Source organism: Pseudorca crassidens, chromosome 18 (assembly GCF_039906515.1).
Source record: "Pseudorca crassidens isolate mPseCra1 chromosome 18, mPseCra1.hap1, whole genome shotgun sequence".
Lineage (NCBI taxonomy): Eukaryota > Metazoa > Chordata > Mammalia > Artiodactyla > Delphinidae > Pseudorca > Pseudorca crassidens.
Window position 1 is genome coordinate 64,211,488 of NC_090313.1, and position 21,400 is coordinate 64,232,887.

General features: G+C 42.5%; 1 long non-coding RNA gene across 4 annotated transcripts in view; it reads right to left on the bottom strand.

Annotated features, from left to right (window-relative positions):
• Window positions 1–3,496: 3,496 nt before the first annotated feature.
• Window positions 3,497–21,400, bottom strand: part of LOC137210956 (uncharacterized) — a 48,553-nt gene continuing 30,649 nt past the window's right edge. Inside the window, exons 5-6 of one of the 4 annotated variants that reach the window (XR_010936819.1) lie at window positions 16,695–20,527; window positions 7,367–10,126 (exon numbers count right to left, since the gene is read on the bottom strand). This is a non-coding gene — a long non-coding RNA (uncharacterized lncRNA). Of the gene's footprint in view, window positions 6,105–7,366; window positions 10,171–16,694; window positions 20,528–21,400 lie in introns of those variants that run through there. The other 3 variants (XR_010936821.1, XR_010936822.1, XR_010936820.1) reach the window with 3 other exon arrangements.

A 21,400-nucleotide genomic window follows, 5' to 3' on the forward strand; every position in this document is an offset into this window, starting at 1 on the left:
TCTGGTCATCAGATGTAGGGCCCAGCTTAATCCAGTATGACCTCATCTTAACTAATTCAATCTGCAGAGACCCTGTTTCCAAATGAGATCACACTGACAGGTTCTGGATGGACATGAATTGGGGGAGATACTACACAACTCACTCTGCATACCTGACATTAAATACTGCATTTAGGCTTATAATCTGCAAAAAAACAGCCTTTTTAAAAAAATCAATGCTAAATTCAGGTCCTGCAGTTTATAGGAAGGAAAACACCATGTGAAATAAGGGTAGATCCCTCAGTAAGATGGAACTGGCTGAAAACAAAGTATAAATAAAAATGCCAAAGTCTAAGGGACTAATCCTTTGGGTTTTCTTGGTTCCCCTCCCCCAAGTAATAGTGAACTTATATGAGCACATACATATGAAAAGAAAACCAGAAAAGCCTTTCCACAAAATTACTTTCAGTAACGACGTGTTTAGCCCTGGCTCTGGGAGTGAATGGTCTTGACTCTGGCCAGGGGCTCAACAGGTCTGCACTCAGGCCTCCAGGATAAAGACGGGGTAAGGGCTGCCAATCCTTCCCTGGTGACTTTTAAAAAAGGGATATGTTTGTGCTCCAGGAAACAAAAATGTGGGATAAATTCAACCTCTGCAAATAATAATAATCGAACAAATTCTTAAAGTACCACATCTCTTCCCCAGGCTCATCCACTTGCCACCCCTTTCCACCGGGCCTTTGGAGCCTGGTTCACCAAAGTCCAGGAAGAAATCCCAGGAGAGCAGCTCAACAAGGGCAGCATGGTGCCCTGCCTCCTTTTCCTGCCTGGTTTGCCAGCGGCGCTCTTCAGACGGCCTGGTCTTAGCACATTTCTATACGGCTGTGTCCACCTCAGAATAAAGTCATGGAGCACTTCTGGAGAAAATACTGGGCACAGGAAGCTGCTTCGTAGCCATAAGCTAGTGATGTCTGGTGATCACAGGAATTCTCTCTCTTTCGCGCGTGTATTTGTGTCTCTTACACACACGCACACACTTTAATGCACTGTGTCTTCCGCACGCCATCTTCCGGTCTAGCTGTTCTTTTCCGCGCCCTCTATCCACACATGCACATTTCACACACACGCGCGCGCGCGCACACACACACACACACACACCGGCACCTGGCCGTACGGAGCGCCTGCGCCAGCAGCCTTTCCACCCACGTGGCATGCTGCCCACCTGATAACCCCAGCACAATCCCGCGCCTTCCCATTCAGTGTGCCACATAGAGCTGTAGCTGGGTCACACAAGAAATCAGATTGCCTGCAACACGGCTCCACGCACGATTCAAGGCCTCTTAGGGGAGAGTCAGCCCCCAAAGCCTCCAGCCGCGGAGAAAACGGACGCCTTTGCCTCTTCTCTCCACAGACAACCCCTGCCCCGGCGGCCCATATTTTTGGTATTTCAACACTAAGGCTACACTGAAGTACAGAATAAGTGTGAAAGCCCAACTATAAAGAGAGGTAACCACTTTCACTAAAAAACATTATTTTTGTGCACCACTGCATTAAGATTCAGCCTCTTTTGATAAAACATCAGTAAACTCCCACCTTTCTTCTAATTCTCCTGGGCCCCACCGGCGTTTTCACGTTTTCCTCAGTGTTCTCACCGGAGATGCGCGCAGCCTCCAAAAACGCGGAGGAACTGAAGAGAAATGAGAGGCGCTGGGAGAAAGGCCCTCTGCACAACCCGGAGAGGCCTGTCCCGGCCGCAGGATGGAGGCACACCGTGCTCCCCAGACCTCAGCTGACGGAGAAACAGGCGTCGAGAGGGGCCACGAGGCCAGCGGCACTCACTTCCTGCCCCCGGGCCAGAGGAAAATCACCTCTGGCACCACCGGAGTTTAAAACGCGGCTACGCGCTCCTGCGGCAGGAAAAGGACGGTTTGTACGCAAGACGCAGGCGCGAGCGCGTCACGTAGGCTGCTGTGCTTCAGGCTGATTGGTCGATTGTTGGAGGGCGGGTGGCATGGAGGCTCCGGAAGGGAAAGTGGCACCGGGGACCTCTCCGGGGATAGGACTTTGAGGGATATGAATATTTTTTTCTTTTGTATTCATCAGAATAGGGGCCCATTATCCGGGGCTCACTTAGAATTTAGGATTAGGTCACACAGAAACTGTCTTAGTTTGCAATGAGTCCATTTCAAGAAGCAATTTATTAAGTGGTGAGGTCAGAACTGCTAAATCAAAAAGACTTAAAACAATTAATACCTGAAATATGTGTGGGTGTTAACTGGGTTCTGGTTTGTACAAATATGCTGCAAAAGACATTTTGAAAAACATGAGGTATATTTTAACATAAACTGAAAATTAGACTGTTGGGGAATTATAATGTTTGGAATTTGTTTTAGAATTTTAAACTTTTACTAAATCAAGGATACGGGGTTAAATGGAAGGCAAGGAACTATTATGGATTAAACAAACAAAAAATACTTAAGACCATATAAACTGAATGCAATAGATGGACCTTGCTTGGATCAGGATTTCTCTCTGTTAGAAAGCGTCATCACAATCAGGGGAATTTGAACATTGACTTTTTATTATACAACATTTAAAAAATCATTTTATTAGGGGTAATCAGGGTTCTTAGCTATGTATTTTTAAGTCCTTAAATATTAGGTAGATACATGGAAGAATTTATCGTTAAAAATGTTATCTGGGGGCTTCCCTGGTGGCGTAGTGGTTGAGAGTCTGCCTGCCGATGCAGGGGACACGAGTTCGTGCCCCAGTCCGGGAAGATCCCACATGCCGCGGAGCGGCTGGGCCCGTGAGCCATGGCTACTGAGCCTGCGCGTCTGGAGCCTGTGCTCTGCAACGGGAGAGGCCACAACAGTGAGAGGCCCGCGTACCGCAAAAAAATAAATAAATAAAAATTAAAATGTTATCTGGGATTTGCTTTAAACTATTCCAGGAAAAATGTTGGTGGGGGAATAAATGAAACAAGATTGGCAGTATTGATAATTGTTAAAACTGAGAAATAGGTACATGGGTAGGCTTATTATACTATTCTCATTTTTTTTTTTTTTTTTTTTTTTTTGCGATACGCGGGCCTCTCACTGTTGTGGCCTTTCCCGTTGCAGAGCACAGGCTCCGGACGCGCAGGCTCAGCAGCCATGGCTCACGGAACGAGCCGCTCCGCGGCATGTGGGATCTTCCCGGACTGGGGCACGAACCCGTGTCCCCTGCCTCGGCAGGCAGACTCTCAACCACTGCGCCACCAGGGAAGCCCCCTCAAATATTTTTATATGTTTGAAATTTTCATAATGAAAGTTTGAAATGTATAATTTTCAATAGTGTAATTTCGATAGGAAACAAATGCTGTAGAGAGAACACTGTTTCAATACCTGAAGCTGTTCATGCAAATAATCAATTAACAATCTATAATAAGAAAAAAAGATTCAGCCTCTTTTGCCCTTCTTTTGTTTTCCCTCTTTTTCCTTTAAATGGTAGCATATTAAATACACAGCTGTACCTCTTTCTTTTTAATATATCTTTATTGATGCATATTTTATGTGTCATATAATTCACCCATTTCAAGTGCAAAATTCATTTTTTTTGATAAATTACCAAGTTGTGCAACCATAACCATAAGTCAGTTTTCAATTGTTTCCATCACTACAATAATTGAACAACTTCAATTGTTTCCATCACCCTCAGGCCCATTTACAATTACCCCTCTCCACTCACCCCTCCCTCAGGCCCAGGCAACCCCTTTTGCCTCCTGATTAGAAACTATGCTAAAACAGTTCTTGGTATTGTCATCAGAGTCTAAACAGACTTGGCCAGTTTCTTTCCCATCAGAGGAACCAGGCATTTCACGGTGGCTGTCTTCATGGACTAAACCCAGGGTAGCTGTAATAGTAAAACTGAAGGCTGGGGGAAGAGAGAGGAGGCTGTGGCTAGGCACATTGAACTGTGCTTGAACCTATAGGCCCTTTTCCCCCAAAACCACACCACAGTGACTGTTCCCTAAACCAGTTCTGGCAAGAACAACTTTTTAAAAAAAACATAAAAACCAAATTCACAGGAAAAATGACTATATGCCTGAATCTTAATTTACTTTAATTTTTTTAAAAGTAATTTAAAAAGAAATCCTGGATGATTATGACCAAATAGGTTTTTCAGAGCTAAAAAGCAAAAGTTGAGATAAAATGACTGAATCACTATCTTCAGGTACACAGGAAAATGCCTGTCACTGACCATTTGGAATGTTTTTTAAAGAAAGGAAAGAGTCAAAGCAAACACAGGAATCAAAACCCACAGAATTCTGGGCTTCCCTGGTGGCGCAGTGGTTGAGAGTCCGCCTGCCGATGCAGGGGACACGGGTTCGTGACCCGGTCGGGGAGGATCCCACATGGCGCGGAGCGGCTGGGCCCGTGAGCCATGGCCGCTGAGCCTGCGCGTCTGGAGCCTGTGCTCCGCAACGGGAGAGGCCACAGCAGTGAGAGACCCGCGTACCGCAAAAAAAAAAAAAAAAAAAAAAAAACCCACAGAATTCAAATTAAGACTCCATCAGGGCTGTTTTGAAGAGCAATGATTGATCACAAAATGAAAAGAAAGGTGAGCAAGTCAAGTTGTAATGCAAGTTGATTTACATAACAAACAGCTCTTGCTGCTTCCACAGCTTCCAGTGAAGTCCTCTATGCTCCATGAGAGGAGGAATACAATAGGTCCTCAACTCAATTAATGTTTGCCTTAAGAATGAGTAAATGGGTACTTCCCCCATGGCGAAGTTCTTAGGGACTCCGCCCTCCTGATACAGGGGACCCAGCTTCCATCCCTGGTCAGGGAACTAGACCCCACATGCATGCTTCAACTATGAGTTTGCATGCCACAACTAAGGAGCCCGCCTGCTGCAACTAAGACCTGGCGCAATCTAATTAATTAATTTTTTAAAATAGTTTAAAAAAAAAGAATCAGTAAATGAATGAAGGCCTATTATGTTCTAAGCACTATGCAAGGAATTGGGGATCGGAAATGACAAAGGTCCCGATGTCAAGAAAACCAAGTACAGTGGAGAAGCAGACATGTAAACAAATACTTTTTATGTAGTGTGGTAACCACTAGAAGTAATTTCAAGGTATATTATAGAGTTAGCTCAGAATGGGCAGTAACATGGTTGGGGTACGAGGTTACATATACTCATATTCTCTGGGAAAACAGTGACAAGGAGAGTATTCTAGGCAGAAGAAATAGCATTTGCAAAGGGAATGAGTAGTTCAGTCTAAAGCGTTCGTTAAATGCATCAAGATAGATTTCCCCCTGGAGCCATGGGACACAGAGCAAAGGTGAAGGAAGTCCTGGGTGAGGTCAGATGTGGGAAGCAAGAAACAGTTTGATAGTCAAGTTCAAGGAGGTCTATGGAAAGCAAGAACTGGGCAAAAAGTAAAGGTCTTCAACAGAGGACAGACTAGATGGGTGTGAGCAACAGTGTGCAGAATAATGGAGCAAATTTTTTGTCCTAGTTTACGTGCAGGAGCTCAGAGCTGAGCATGTAGGAAAGTGGCAGGAGTCAAAGCCACAGCTTTGATGGAGTAAGGTGGCAGATGGAATCGTATGTGAATTTTGTGGTGGGGCAGTAGATGTACCAGACAGAAGTAAAGGAATGCTCTTCAAATATGCTATTCAATATTCTGTGAAGAAGAGATAGTATATGGGTAAATGTGGACTTGGATGAATTTTTTTTTAAGTTACTTTACTCTTTCTTTTAAAATTAATTTATTTATATATTTTTGGCTGTGTTGGGTCTTCATTGCTGTGCGTGGGCTTTCTCTACTTGCAGCAAGCGGGGGGCTACTCCTTGTTGCGGTGCGTGGGCTTCTCGTTGCGGTGTGCAGGCTTCTCATTGCGGTGGCTTCTCTTTTTGCAGAGCATGGGCTCTAGGTACACGGGCTTCAGTAGTTGTGGCTCACGGGCTCTGGAGCGCAGGCTCAGTAGTTGTGGCGCACGGGCTTAGTTGCTCCGCGGCATGTGGGATCTACCCGGACCAGGGCTTGAACCCGTGTCCCCTGCATTGGCAGGCAGATTCTTAACCACTGCGCCACCAGGGAAGTCTGGACTTGGATGAATTTAAACAGCATCCCCTAAACAGGTAGAGAAACAAATAAAATGAATAGTAGATATCAGGATTGTTAAGGTGGGCTGGGTCAGGATAAATTAGCATCTTGTCTGATGTATTGATACATACAGAGGTCTTTGTGGATAACGGCCCCCCACCCACCGGAGAAGTCAACTATGACTATAAGGGCAAACAGAGTAAGAAAGTACTCCCTCTTGGGACACCCTGGAAAATCTTTTATTGACTCAGTAGGAAGACAGCCTCTTCTACCCCTAAATTTATGTCACATTGCTTTGCACAGAAATCCTTTGGCTAACGGGATGTGGTCCATACACTCCTCTACAGTGTTCTTAAAAACGTTTTTTCTCAGTATTGGCCAAGCTTTAATTATATAGACAGTAGTTGAGACCCGCTCAGACCAGAGCACCATGAGATATGTGAATCATAGCTTCCCACTATCAAAAGGCATGCGATACACTGGTCATTAACCCATAACCTAAGAGAATATCTTTCTTGCAAGTGGAGAATCCAGTATGACTTTGATTAGGGTATAGAGATAAAGAGCTGGGTGTGGGAGCAGGAACCTTAGCAGTGGGGGACAGAAAAAAGGAAATAAAGTCTCTGACTCAGACAATAGTGAACTTGGGGAGAAAGGGCAGTTTCAGGTATCAGATTCAAAGCGGTGCACAGAGAGCAAGAACCAGGTTACAATAAAAGTAGAGACCAGGGCTTCCCTGGTGGCGCAGTGGTTGAGAGTCCGCCTGCCGATGCAGGGGACACGGGTTCGTGCCCCGGTCCAGGAGGATCCCACATGCCACGGAGCAGCTGGGCCCGTGAGCCATGGCCGCTGAGCCTGCGCGTCCGGAGCCTGTGCCCCACAGCGGGAGAGGCCACAGCAGTGAGAGGCCCGCGTACCGCAAAAAAAAAAGTGGAGACCAGGAAGAGTCCCCAGACTGTGGTAGGCAGAGGAAGAAGGCTGGTATAGAGACCTGTGGTCAGGTCTCCGCACAGCTTGAGAGCTGTTGAAGATGCTGTTGATTGAAGGTTTTCACCACATATGTAAGGTTTGGCAAGCAAACTTAAAAAAAAAAAAAGTCATCCTAAGAGATCTCACTAAAAAGATCTGGAGAATGATATCAGAAACCTTTTAATTTGTTTGGGGGAAAAAAAGCATTGATACAAAGCAAATTATCTATTTCTATACAAAATTGTTCTAGTTCCAGAGAAATAATTTCACTGTCAACAAAATTTGCTGTGCTCTTTATAAAGTTCCAAGTTAACAAACCCCTCAAACCCCTCTGGTATTGTTTTATATATATACACACTACACACATACCTGGCCAAGGTGGGCAACAAATTTGAATCAAGGTCTACGTTTCCAAAGTAGCAGAGCCAAGTAGACAGTCCCCCGGCAGCATTCTTTTTTTAAAAGGTTTCTTATTTATTTTTAAAGGATTTTGGGGTTCTTTTTGTGGGGGGCAGGGAAGGGAATCTGAGCACGCTCCATCTATCTACATGACACCATAATAACTTGTAGACAAGATAATCATGTGGTTCCAGGAAAGACATTGGGGACTAGGGTGAAGGCAACTCTCATTCAAGAGAATGGAAGCAAGAAAATTCTGAATGTGACTTCACAATGCGGGTAAAGGTGGTGGTTTGGGAACATGCGGTAAGGGTATTTATTTGCCTAATTTCAGCATTGCTAGAGCACATGCTAACAATGGTATTCCACTTCTGAAATTCCACTGGTTCTGGAATTCCAGCAAAGGTCCCTCCAGGTCATCGTGTTCTCCCCGACCTCATAGTGCTGCTTGGGAAGGCACTGCCTTTTCTTTGCATCACAAATTGTTTAGCAAACTATTCATGAAAGAAAAAATAAATTATTAAATTCTATGAAAATTGTCTTGAGCTCTGACTCAATGTATCCAAATATTTTTTTTTTCTGTATATAACATCCTTAAAAATGAAAACTCAGCTGAAGCTTCAACTAGTTGATCGTTTGGCATTTTGAGAAGTCAGGATTCAAGTAGAAGAGGCAGCCCCTTGCTTTACCACATTCATCCTGAGCCTGTAACTGAGACAAGATGTCCTGCCCTCTGGAAGAGGGGTACCACCACACTTTGTCACATCTGCCATTTTAGAATGTTCCCCAACAGCTGCAGCTGGGCCTGCCAAGGGGATGCTTCCGTGACACAAAAAGCCTTTCATTACAGTTTTCAATGCTATTTGAGATGTTTGGATTCTTCTGTTGTTACTGTTATTCTTGAAGTTTGCTTCTGGTTTGGAGCCCTATTTAAAACCTGGAGATCTCTTTTCCTTAGATCAAAGTTATCTTGTGCCCACAGACAGTGGTATATATGTACCGTAAACAGAGCTTTGGCACAAATGATCTTCCAGATGGGAGAAGAACACCTGAGCTATTCAATACAAACCCACATTTTTACTGTGACAAGCGTGTCTTATATTTTCATGTTATAGCCTTCTGACTTCAAGTCTTCATCCTACTTTAAATGTGCAGATTTTCTTTAATCCTATTTCTTAATGAAAAAAGAAACTATTAGGGAGATAAAAAGTTTAGCGTTTTTAAGTGTATGCTTCGGGGATATTGATTTATTCATTTATCACCCTTGGTAATCCAAATGAGAAAGGATATCAGGCTAACTTAGAAATTCGCAGGGTCTTCCTTCTCAGGCTTCTGTGCAATTAATTAGAACAACAGGGAAGGCTTTCATGAAAGTTATATCTTCAGGCTCACCCTCATGTTCTTTTATCTGAACATAACATGTTGGTTTCTAATTTCTTTTCTTTTTTCCACTCCCCACCAAATCATGTAGGTTAACAGCCAATCAAAAAGCAAAGAGATTTTCTAATAATAAGATTATGATGTATTTAATATGATAAACTACTTTCCTAATTTCAAAGTATAGCTTTCATGCAGAAAAAAAAAATGTCATTATGTAAGTTGCTCTCTTCAAACTGCAGTTAATATGATAATTAATTTCTTTGATTTTTGTCTATCAGTACACATTCTTGAGCTCCTGATGGGGTCATAGCAGTATGATCCATGTTATGCTTCTTTTGAGCCCGATTTAAATCAGGGATCTATCAACAGGGGTCTTGTTGACCAGTGGGGGAAGTCAAGTGGACGTATGTGAAAGCATCTTTACCAAGCTAGTGTTGGTTTTTATGGTGAGGGCTGGGGTGTGCTCTTCTTCAGTGTATTCCCCAGATTCTGGGATTGATGGTGACCCCCAGCCTTCAGTGAAGTACTCCTCCCAGGATTGCCCTCAGCCAAAGACTGCCATCCCCCCAAGGTCATGCTCCCTCCCTGAACACAGCATTTATCCAATGACTGGTTGATTAGAGAGCAAGTATTAGGGGCTCCAGGCCCTGGCCTTGAGGCAGGATAACTCAGAAGGACCATCCCAGCTTCAGACAACCTGGAGAACCACTTACCTTTGCATTTTAAGTGCATTTTAAGTCACTCCTCTCTCTGCCCTCCTCTGTGCTAGTCCCCAGGGCACTGCCCAATATATTCCCAATATATTTCTTACATGCAGATCTGTCTCAGAGCCTGTTTTTTGGGGGGACCCAGCCACAGCAGCATCAAATGTTGATATAATGAAATCAGAATGCCCAGGTTTTGGTCCTGCTCCTGCCACCACAGAGAGTCCCCTCTCTCGACTTCCTTTAAAAGGGTTGCTTTTAAAGGAAATCTCGACTAGATTTCCAAAGTAACATCTCTCTAAAAGTCTAAGATAACTATCATAGTAAGCACTCAATCTTGATTGTTCTTCTAAATATTATAACTAATATCAACTGAAAAGAACATGGAATCAAAAATCAATGACCAGGAATCAGTTTTAATTACTAATTTGTTTGACAACACAAAATAGATTTCCCCTTACGTATCTATTCCACAACAGAAGATACTCTTATAAATCATCCCTATTCTGAGTTTAATTCAGCAGCTTTCATTCCATTCTTCTCTCTGCCCAGGTTTCCAGGAGCACAGGTAAATCCACTCAGTCATCTCCTCTCCATCTGGAACCAGAGCAATGATTGCAAGGAGGGTTTGTAGAATCCATCTGGAGTCAGATATTTCAGAATCAAGCAACAATGTGTTCGTATTCTTAAGTGGAAAAGTTTTAAAAGGAAAAGGGACTCCTTAAAAACAACTTAATATAATAGGGAAAGAATTATAACCAACTTATTAAATGAAATATATCCAACTAGTTAAAATATATGACTCCACTACTTAAAGTCCCAAGTCCTTTGTTTTTCATTTTATCCTCTTAGATTACTTCTTTGATGTAGGTATCATTAAAGCCATTGCAGTACTTGCAGTAACTCTATCCTTCTTGGTTGGTGCCTTAAGAGAACGTAAACACCCACCCAGAGAGGCAGGGTGTCAGTTCCTGCCACTAGCACCAAGGTGTTCTTGACCTTAGGGTAAAGTTTTTTTACAAATTCACTTTGTTTCTTCATTTTCCCCTCCCCTTCCTTTCCTGTTTTATCCATCCTGCTTTTTGGTCCCTCCCTCTGGCACACACTTTGTCCTGCATCTTTTCCTATAAGGGTGTACTCTGTGCCCGCGTTTGACTGCTGTTACTGGGGTTGCTTCCATTCTCTTCCTGCCTGTTGGCTCCACAGCTTGCGTGAGTGCTGCAGAACTCACTTCCAAGTGCCCATCTCAGCATGAGGCAGCCTTCTCCTGGTGGTGTGGGGAGAGGTGAGGGTAGTGAGCTATTATGAGATGAGGTGTGGGGAGGCGTGGTGAGGTGTGGTCAGGTATGGTGAGACGTGGGGAGACATGGGGAGGTGTGGTCAGGTATGATGAGATGTGGGGAGACATGGGGAGGTGTGGTTCTATTTTTTCTAAAGTGACTCCATGCACAGTGGGAGAAACTATAACTTGCCCTGGAACACCTATCATTGGCCAAAAAGGCCTAGCTTTCTGGCAATACTGTCTGGTTACCCAGTTGACCCTGGAAAACAATCACATTCTCTGTGCATGTAATTTATCTCATCCACATAGGAAAGTGGCCTGGATTACCTACCACCTGACGTCATCAACTGTGGCAACCTACCATCCTAGAAGCACTTTGCTTTTAACCTACTACCACGTGGGAGGTGTGTGCAGACTTTTATCAAAAGTTTTGGAGAGGGCTTCCCTGGTGGTGCAGTGGTTGAGAGTCCGCCTGCCGATGCAGGGGACACAGGTTCGTGCCCCGGTCCGGGAAGATCCCACATGTCGTGGAGCGGCTGGGCCCGTGAGCCATGGCCACTGAGCCTGCGCGTCCGGAGCCTGTGCTCCGCAACGGGAGAGGCCACAGCAGTGAGAGGCCTGCATACTGAAAAAAAAAAAAAAAGACTATAACTCCACTGCCTGTATTAATCTGGTTGGAATTCCAGTCTGATCTTACGTGCCTCTGTAACTAGGCAATCAGTATTACCCATTGCAAATCAGCGCAACTATAAGTTTGTGACTTACAACCATAGACAAATCCTCTGCACTGCTGTGCAGTCATCCTATGTGTCTTTAAACAGCCACCTCAAACCTAAATTTCTAAACAGTGTTTCTAAATCTTTACCACTCTCCTCATGACCCCTCCCCAGAAATCATCAGCAGATGGGAACTCCCTCAACCTCTTGCCCTTCTTCTACCCAACTACAGATTTATCTTCATTTACACCTGTCCTTCCCTCCTTCCATCTCATTTGAGAGAGTATCTAACCACTTACTCAAAGCTGCTCAGGATACCAACTTTTCTTATCTCCTTTAATGTTTTAGTCTTTTCATGTATCCGTTTTATGCTGTATCCTCAATCTCTCCCTCCCTACTGCTTTCTTCCCTTAGCCTATGAACAAGCCCAATGGGCTTTTTATCTTTAAGGAGAAAAAAAGGCCTTCTGTCTTCTACACAAACTCTCTTTCCATTCACAGACAACCTTCTGCAAAGATCAGTCTATGGAACCATCACTGCCTCTTTACTACCCTCTGGTTCACTACTTTACCCACTTCAATCTGGCTTCCAACCCCACTTGAATTGGGAAGCTACCCCCACAGATGGCAGATGTGACATCTGTATCACCCAATCCAATATAAAATTCTTAGTCTTTGATATACACGCTGTCTCTGTGTCATTGACCATTGACCACATTTCTTTCTGAAGTCCCCTCTTCTTTGGTAACTGGGACATCGCTTTCTCCTGGTCTCCTGCTTACCTCTGATGATTTCTTCTCGGTCTACAACTCCTAACCCTTTAAATGCTTATATTCTCTAGGGCTCCACCCTCACCCTTCCCCTTCAATTCATTCACACTCTCCCTTGGTGATCCTGACCAACTCATACTTCCAATTCCACCTACAATCTGATAGTTCCCTAAATTTTCTGCCTAGATATCCCAGGCATCCCAGAGCTCTTCTGGGCCCTAGGACAGTAACTCCCTAATGGACATTTCTACTTGTGGGTCACACGGACACATCAAATTCAACATGTCCCAATTCAAAGTCCTCGTCTTCCCCCCCGCCCACTCCCCAGCACCTGCTCCTCCTGGGCTCTTATTTTGTCTGATGATCCCATGACCCACCCAAGCACACAAGCCAGATATCTGAGTCTGATCCTCAGCTCCTTCACTCAAATCCTCTCTTTCTGTCTTCTATTCTCAGTTAGTAAAATCCTATCAAGACTTTTTAAAATCTCTTGAATTTGTCTCTTTCTCTCCAGTTCCTCAATTACTGCTCCATCATCTCCAACCTGGACTGCTCTCCTGACTCCAGCTTTGTCCCTTTCCAATCTGTCCTTCATAAGGCAGCCAGCAGTTGTCTTTCCTTGTTAGGATAACTTTCTAAATAACGTAATGCTCAGCTTAGAGTCCTTAAGTGGGAGGAATATGGCCATTGGGTAGTAAAGTTGCCTAACTTTATTTTACTTAATCTATTTTTAACTGATAACTTTTATATTAAATTTATAATTATTTATTTATTTATTTATTTATTTATTTTTGCGGTACGCGGGCCTCTCACTGTTGTGGCCTCTCCTGTTGCGGAGCACAGGCTCCAGACGCACAGGCTCAGCAGCCATGGCTCACGGGCCCAGCCGCTCCGCGGCACGTGGGATCCTCCCGGACCGGGGCACGAACCTGCGTCCCCTGCATCGGCAGGCGGACTCTCAGCCACTGTGCCACCAGGGAAGCCCTAAATTTATAATTTTTAAATAGCAGGACAAGTTTGGTAGAGGACTATGAGGGACTTCCATTCTAGAACCTCTTTCTCAGAATCAGGAAAGTTAATATGGCATTCAAGAGGTTTTGGGGTTTTTTTTTTAATATTTATTTATTTATCTATCTTTATTTTTGGCTGTGTCAGGTCTTTGTTGCAGCATGCAGGGCAGGCGGGATGGTTTTAGCTGCAGCGCGTGGGCTCCTTTCTAGTTGTGGAGAGCGGGTTTTCTTCTCTAGTTGTGGCATGTGGGCTCTGTAGTGCATGGGCTCTGTAGCTTGCGGCATTCAGGCTCAGTAGTTGTGGCGCATGGACTTAGTTGCCCTGTGGCATATGGGATCTTAGTTCCCCGACCAGGGATTGAACCCACATCCCGTGCACTGGAAGGTGGATTCTTTACCACTGGACCACCAAGGAAGTCCCAAGAGTTTTATATTTAATACTTCTGAGTTGCCAGTTTGGTGAAATACACACTATATATCCATGAAATTTAATGTGCAAATCAAATAATTAAAAATGTGTTTATTTCATTTATACAAAATTTTAAAGTTCTCACTATATAAAAAAAAATCAGTTTGTCAGTAATTTTCTTAAGATGGGATCCAACTCCCTCTCAGTTCTCTGGGATCTGATGTGAGGACAGCTGGTTTATAATTGGGAAATACTGAGTGAATGCGGACAGCTGCAGACTTTGTATTTATTTGTTTATGATTCCTTTTACCTAAATGGGAATTCCTTCTCATTTTTCCTACCAATCCTTGGGTCTGGGAGAGGAGGAAAATGGCAGCAGAAGGACCCAAATCTGTGCTTACACTAAATAGATATTTTTTTCTTTCTTGTTTTTTTTAAATTGGGATATAATTGACATACATTGTAATCGTTTCAGGTGTAGAATCTAATGATTCAATATTTATATATATTGCAAAACAATCACCACAATAAGTTTAGTTATCCATCACCACACGTAGTTACAAATTCTTTTCCTTTTTTGTGGGCCGCGCCCCTCGACATGTGGGATCTTAGTTCCCTGACCAGGAATCGAACCCATACCCTCTGCATTGGAAGCACCAGGGAAGGCCCAAATTCTTTTTCTTGTGATGAGAACTTTTAAGATCTACTCTCTTAGCAACTTTTGAATATACAGTAGAGCATTATTAACTATAGTCACCATGCCTTATATTTTAATCACTATAATTCTAAATGCATTTTGATATCTGATATTACCGTTATCTCCTCTTTACTTTTTTTTTTTAAAGATCATATTATCTTTCATTTTAACCCTACTCTCGCTTTTCAAAATGTCCACTATTCTTACATGTTTATGCCAAATAATTAAGTCTTCGGTCAATAAATAGCAAAGGGATGGAAGGAGAATGGACATTTAGAATTTCTTTTTATTTCGTTTTCCAAAAGGAAGACTGAAAAGGCATTTAAAAATTCTTGAAATGCTAACTGTAGAGGGTAAGACTCACTCTGGAAGCCATGATCTCCCAGCTTTGAATTCCAGCTCCACCACCCACAAGCTGGGTAAGCTTGGACAAGTTTCTTAACTTCTCTGCGTCCTCAACAGTAACATTGGGATAATATTATTATACCTATTTAAAGTCTTTTTGTGAAGATTGCATGAGTGAATACATAAAGCTTTTGGACAGTACTTGGCAGGCAGGAAATGCTTAGTAAATGTTAACTCATAGTAATGCCTGTCTAGAACATATGCACCACGAGAACAGGAACTTCTATTTTGGCCACAATCCTATTGCCAGCAATAAAGACTTTGCAGTTCAGTTCATTTAAGTTCAACAAATATTCATGAATACTTATGACATGCCAGACAGACACCAGAGATGCAGTGATGAGTAAGAATTTGGCCTCGCCCTAGAGAGGCGAAGACACATAGGAAGGTAGAATTTTCTCTCCATTCTTTCTTTGCTGTGCTGTTCCCTCTTCCTGGAACACTCTTCCGCCACTTCTTCACCTGCTTAATTCCTACCATTATTCATATCCTTAAAACTCTCAGCTCAGACATTACATCCCCACAGAAAACTTTCCTGACATTCCAGGATGGGCGAGGAAACTTCCCCAGCCCCTGTGCAAACTTCTGTTGTGTTCTTAGCAGATGCTGACTTGTCTGTCTCCTCTGCTGACTAGTCTAAGTAAACAGAGGTCAGGAAGGTGGATTGCAGCTCTGTGGCCTCAGCACCCAGCCCAGGATCTGCTATGTAACATGTGTGCAATGTGTGGTAAGAAACTAATGATGGGGCTTCCCTGGTGGCGCAGTGGTTGAGAGTCCTCCTGCCGATGCAGGGGACACGGGTTCGTGCCCCGGTCCGGGAAGATCCCACGTGCCGCGGAGCGGCTGGGCCCGTGAGCCATGGCTGCTGAGCCTGCGCGTCCGGAGCCTGTGCTCCGCGACGGGAGAGGCCACAACAGTGACAGGGCCGCGTACCACAAAAAAAGAAAAAAAAAAAAAAGGAACTAATGATGATGAAGAAACCTGGTAATCTTTCCACGATGAGAGGACTCTTTCTGAACAGTCGTGCCATAGCTTTAAGAAGCAAAGACGTGTATTGCAGTACAAATTATGACTTCAAAATGGCATAATAGCGAAACAGACTCACAGACATAGAAAACAAACTTGTGGTTACCAAAGGGGAGGAGAGGGAGAGAGGGACAAATTTGGAGTATGGGATTAACAGATAAAAACTACTGTGTATAAAACAGATAAGCAACAAGGATATATTGTACAGCACAGGGAATTATGGACATTATCTTGTAATAATTTATAATGGGGTATAATCTGCAAAAATACAGAATCACTATGCCATACACCTGAAACCAATATAACATTGTAGATGAACTCTACTTCAATAAAATGTTAATAAAAATGAAAATGACATAATAAGCCAAACTTTATAAAATCTCCTTTTGACCCTTCCTAGGTACTACATTGTTCTGAAAGTTACATGAAAAGAAATAACTAAGTTAAATGGTGAGAAATGAAAATAGAAGATCACTGTTATCTCAGTGGTGACCATGTAGCCAGTAACACTAATTGGAAAAGCCAGACAGGTGACCGCAAGCCTGGGGTCATTTTTACACAGCAGCATCTATTTTACTCCTTTAAAAAACAGTGGGAGAGGGACTTCCCTGGAGGTCCAGTGGTTAAGACTCTGCGCTTCCACTGGAGGGGGCATGGGTGCCAACCCTGGTTGAGGAACTAAGATCCCACATGCTGTGTGGCCCTACCAAAAAATAAATAAGTAAATAAATAAAATAATGAAAACAACAACAACAAACTGTGGGAGAGGTGAATTCCCCTACGTCAGAAGTATTTTATAGAGTACCTTATAAAATTATCATTTAAGGTAAGCAAGTCGTCTGGGCTCATACCGAAGGATTAACTGCTGTGATAATCCTGGTGGTGGTGAGGTTTCCGGAGACTCAAGTGTCGCTGATTTCTTCACACCATGTCCCCATATCGACCTTCCCTTCCTCTGGTATTCAGAGAAGGAGGGATGGCTAAAAATGGTTCCCACAGAGGGAAAAGTCTCTAAATCCCTTTTCTGTGCTTCTTCACCTCTTGGTGATCTTCCATGTTTTGCTCCAAGGGAGGCGCTGCCCCCTCCCCGCCATCACACATTCAGCCTCATCTCCAAAGAGCCAGGATCCCTTTGCTTTCTCTCCACCCAGTTGGATCTGGAATCAGTGAGGACGGTATCATCAGTGTAAATAAGGCCCAGAGAGTTTATCATGTGATCCTGAGTAGGGATGTGAGTATTTTTATAGATGAAGTCTTGATCCAAGAAAATGAATTCCTGGTTTTCAAAGTTTCAGGCATCAACAAGCAAGCGGTGGGAGGGGTTTTGGGGTCTCGCCCATGGCAGCTGTCTACTCCACCTACTTAGATGTCTGATGTGTCTTCAGTCTTGGTTTCTATTTTTAAAAAACGTCTCTTCCTTCTTCCATAAAAATTTGCCTAGGGTTCTGGCCCATAAAAACATTACAATCGCATGTAACGGTTTGAGAAAAACCACAATTATGAAAACCTCAGGGTAATTTTACATCCAAATACTTCATATTATCTGAAATTATCAAAAGTTAATACGGTTACCACCTCCCCCTCCCCAAATCAGAGCAGAGGGAAAAGGGTTTTGAATCAAACATCCTTTCCTCAGTTAAAATCATTCTGGAAAAAAAACAGCATTTGATCAAGTTTAGACAAGACTTTTTTGGTTGTTGTTGAAGATTGCTGCAATGGTTTCATATTAGGTTTTCTTGCCCCTTTCCAATTTGTTTACAATCACCCCTCCCTCCCCAGGGGTTTTGGAATGAATCATCAACTTTTCTTTTTCAAGTACACTATTAAATTAGGCTACGGCCTGGAATCAAACATTTGTTCTTACAAGCATTTCTTTCATGTCATCAGCTGTAATGGAAACCAGAAATTCAGTAGGCAGGCCTTATCTCCAGAAAAGCAGAAGCAGGGACATCCAGGCCCACACTTCTGCTGTCAGGCATCATTTGGACAAATCTAAAAATCATATTTAGGGGTTGGAGAATTGATACTAAAATTAGAAAAGGCCAACTTAAATTTATGTGAAAATTCATAATTTCTTTTAATTCAGAAGTGATACGTGTCATTCATATTGAGTAAGAAGTTAAAAATAGCTTCTTCCTCTGAATTTCAATCTTACATAAGATGCTTTTAAAGGACATCCACACTTTAAAATAAACAGTGTTTTTCAAATTCCAGCTTCAAGAGCTTAAAGATACCTTCAGTCCATTTTTAATTTCAGGAAACAGCAATTGTTGAATATAAAAATACTTAATTATAAGAATGGCTATCTTTTAGTGATATATTATTATGAAAACCAGACCTTCACCAAAAGATATAAATGAGATGACATATAAGATGACCATTTATCCATTCAGCCAATAGTGCTATCACTAAGTTAAGGATTAATGATGTAGCAATAAACAAAACATACAAAAATCCCTGTCCTGTGGAATTTATATCAAAGGGAAGGCAAGTGAGATAGATTATAAACAAAATACATCAATAAATATATAGAGAAACACTATAAAGAAAACAGAGCAGGGAAGGCGATTAGAGAGTGGTGGGGATGGGGAAGAAGTTACAGTTTTAAGTAGGAGGGTCGGGAAAAGTGGTGTTTTTGTAATGTCGTAAAGGAGATGTGACTTTGAAGAAGAGGACTCCATGCAGAAGGAACTACCAGTGCAAAGGCCCCGAGGCAGGAGTACCTGGCATAGTTAAGGGAAAGCAAAGAGTCCCACGTGGCCTGTGCAGAGTAAGTAGGCCAGAGGGTGTGAAGGGGTTAAGTCATAAGTTAACCCCTTGAGTAGGGTTAACCCTACTCAACCCTACTTAAGTTAAGTAGGGTTGGGGTGAGCAGACTATATAAGGCCTTGGAGGGCATTGTGAAGATGTTGCTTTTTACTTTGAATGAGGTGGGGAGCCTTTGGAAGATTTTGAACAGAAAGTGACATGGTCTGACTTAAGTCCTTAAAAGATTACTTTGGCTACTGTGTTGCAAATCGATTTAAGAAAGGGAAGGCTAGGGGCTTCCCTGGTGGCGCAGTGGTTGAGAGTCCGCCTGCCAATGCAGGGGACACGGGTTCGTGCCCTGGTCGGGGAGGATCCCACATGCCGCAGAGCGGCTGGGCCCATGAGCCATGGCCGCTAAGCCTGCGCGTCCGGAGCCTGTGCTTCGCAGCGGGAGAGGCCACAGCAGTGAGAGGCCCACGTACTGGGAAAAAAAAAAAAAAATGACAAGAAAGGGAAGGCTAAAAAGAGGAAGACTAGCTGGGTACATACTGGACACTCCAGAAATACTTGTTTACTACACACTGCATTGTTACATTAAGTTCCCTCTTTTTTACTTATTTCACCTTTTAAAACTTTACTTCAATAACCTATAAGGGAAAAGAATCTGAAAAAAAAAATAGATACATATGTATGTATAACTGAAACACTTTGCCATATACCTGAAACTAACACAACATCATAAATCAGTTATACTTCGATTAAAATAAATAAATAAAAGGCAAAAAAATTTTACCTTATTTATTTCCTTATTCTCCATGTTATTTAGGGCTGTAATTCAAATTTGAAAGCAATACAATTGCATTTCTTTGAAACACTGAATTCATCTCAGACTTTTCACCATCGAGTCAAGCTCGTCTCTCATTTAACTTCCTCTTTCCCCTTCCTTAATTTGGGCAAAGAGTTAAAAATAGTTTGTTCTCTGTGAGCAGAAACAACTACAGATCAACAGAAGTAGATAGGAGTAGGTTTAATACTAATGGCTAACATTTTTGGAGTGTTCTACATGTACTAGGCACAGTGCTAAATGTTAGTTCATTTAATCTTTACAATGACTTGCTGAAGTAGGTACTGTTATCATTCCCATTTTCACAGGAAGAGAGAAGTTAAATAACCACTTGAGGTTATATGGCTGGCAAAGGGCCAGGCCTGGATTGAAACTAAGGCCATGGGACTCAGAACCTGTGCAGGTGATGGCCACAGTATATTACTATTACCTCCCAGCCGCCCACAGAAATGCCCACGCTAAGAGATGGAGAGACAAGGAAGACCTCGGGAAACTTTGACTGGAGAATGATGCTGTGAAGTAACAATGGTCCACTTGGTCTTCTTGTGGTCTATATGGTTAATGAACAGATGGTATTTCTGTTTATAAATCAGTCTTCTGTGAGTTTGGTTTGCTTGAATCAGCACCTCCCCCTCCCCTTCTGCCTCCCAGACCCCACTGCTGCCCTCCCCATCTCCCTCCACTGCCTCAAGCTTTATCAGTCCAGAGGCTGGACTACATCATGCAGGCTAGACTAAAGGTGCTGCCTGCCCCCAATAGACAGCTCTCCCTCTTTACACACCATGGTTCCAAATGACTATTCAGAGTTGTTTACAACCTAATACAAAATTATTCGAGGCTACGTTATTTTTGTGCCCTGATTTTGATTTATTTAGGCTTCTTCCATGTAAGTGAAGAGGTTTTTAGTACATTTTGGAAATTTGTTTTGTCATTTTGTGCTCTGGATCTCTGTTGCCTCTTGGGAATGCATGGTTCCTATCTTATTTGCCATCCGAGGTAGGGAAAGCTGAGGTGGTGGACATTTACATTTAATGCAGTTAATGTGACGTGGATTCTAGATTTATCCTTTGCCGTAACTAGATGTATCCTTTGCTGTAAGAAAACGGATTTGGAGTTTAAGTAAACTGGTAACTGACAATATTGGAAAAACACCAAAGAGTTTTCTCAGCTACTTCTCTCATTTTTGTGAACAGACTCTTCATCAAGTCTTTGCGTTCCATCTCATTCCCTAGGACTGCTCAGCACATTGTTTTTCTTGTGTAAACATTTGATATATTTTGCATATATTTTATATGTGTGTACAGGTATATGTGTATGTATTATATAAGTATGTATTGCTTTTATTTAAAAAAAAATCCTGCTCTTTTATAGAATATGGTAGTTGTTTGCAGGGAGAAGAATGTGGTAGCTAGGAAACAGGGGTGAAAAGGAGGTTTTATTCCACTCTGTATATTATTTTCTACCTTTTGAAATCTATACAGTATTTGTGAATTACCTATTCTAGTTCATTAATTGATTTACTTTTACAGTAAAACTATTTCAGATTAAAAGAAATTAATTCTCTCCTTATGTAGTTGAAAACATCATATCTGTTATGATGAACTTATTTTTTCTAATTAGAATAATAAACTGCTCTTGATAAATATTGTTTTAGGAAAATATTTCCCCAAAATGGTTGTTAGACAAATATTGTATGATCTCACTTATATGTGGAATCTAAAAAAAAAAAAAAAAGAACTAATAGATACAGAGGACAGATTGGTTGCTGCCAGAAGTGGGTACTGGGGGGTGGGCAAAATGGGTGAAGGTGGTCAAAAGGTACAAACTTCCATTATAAAATAAATAAGTCCTGGAGCAGTAATAGATAGCATGGTGACTGTTAGTTAATAGCATGGTGACTGTATTGCATATTTGAAAGTTCCTAAGAGAATAGATCTTCAAAATTCTTGTCACAAGGAAAGAATT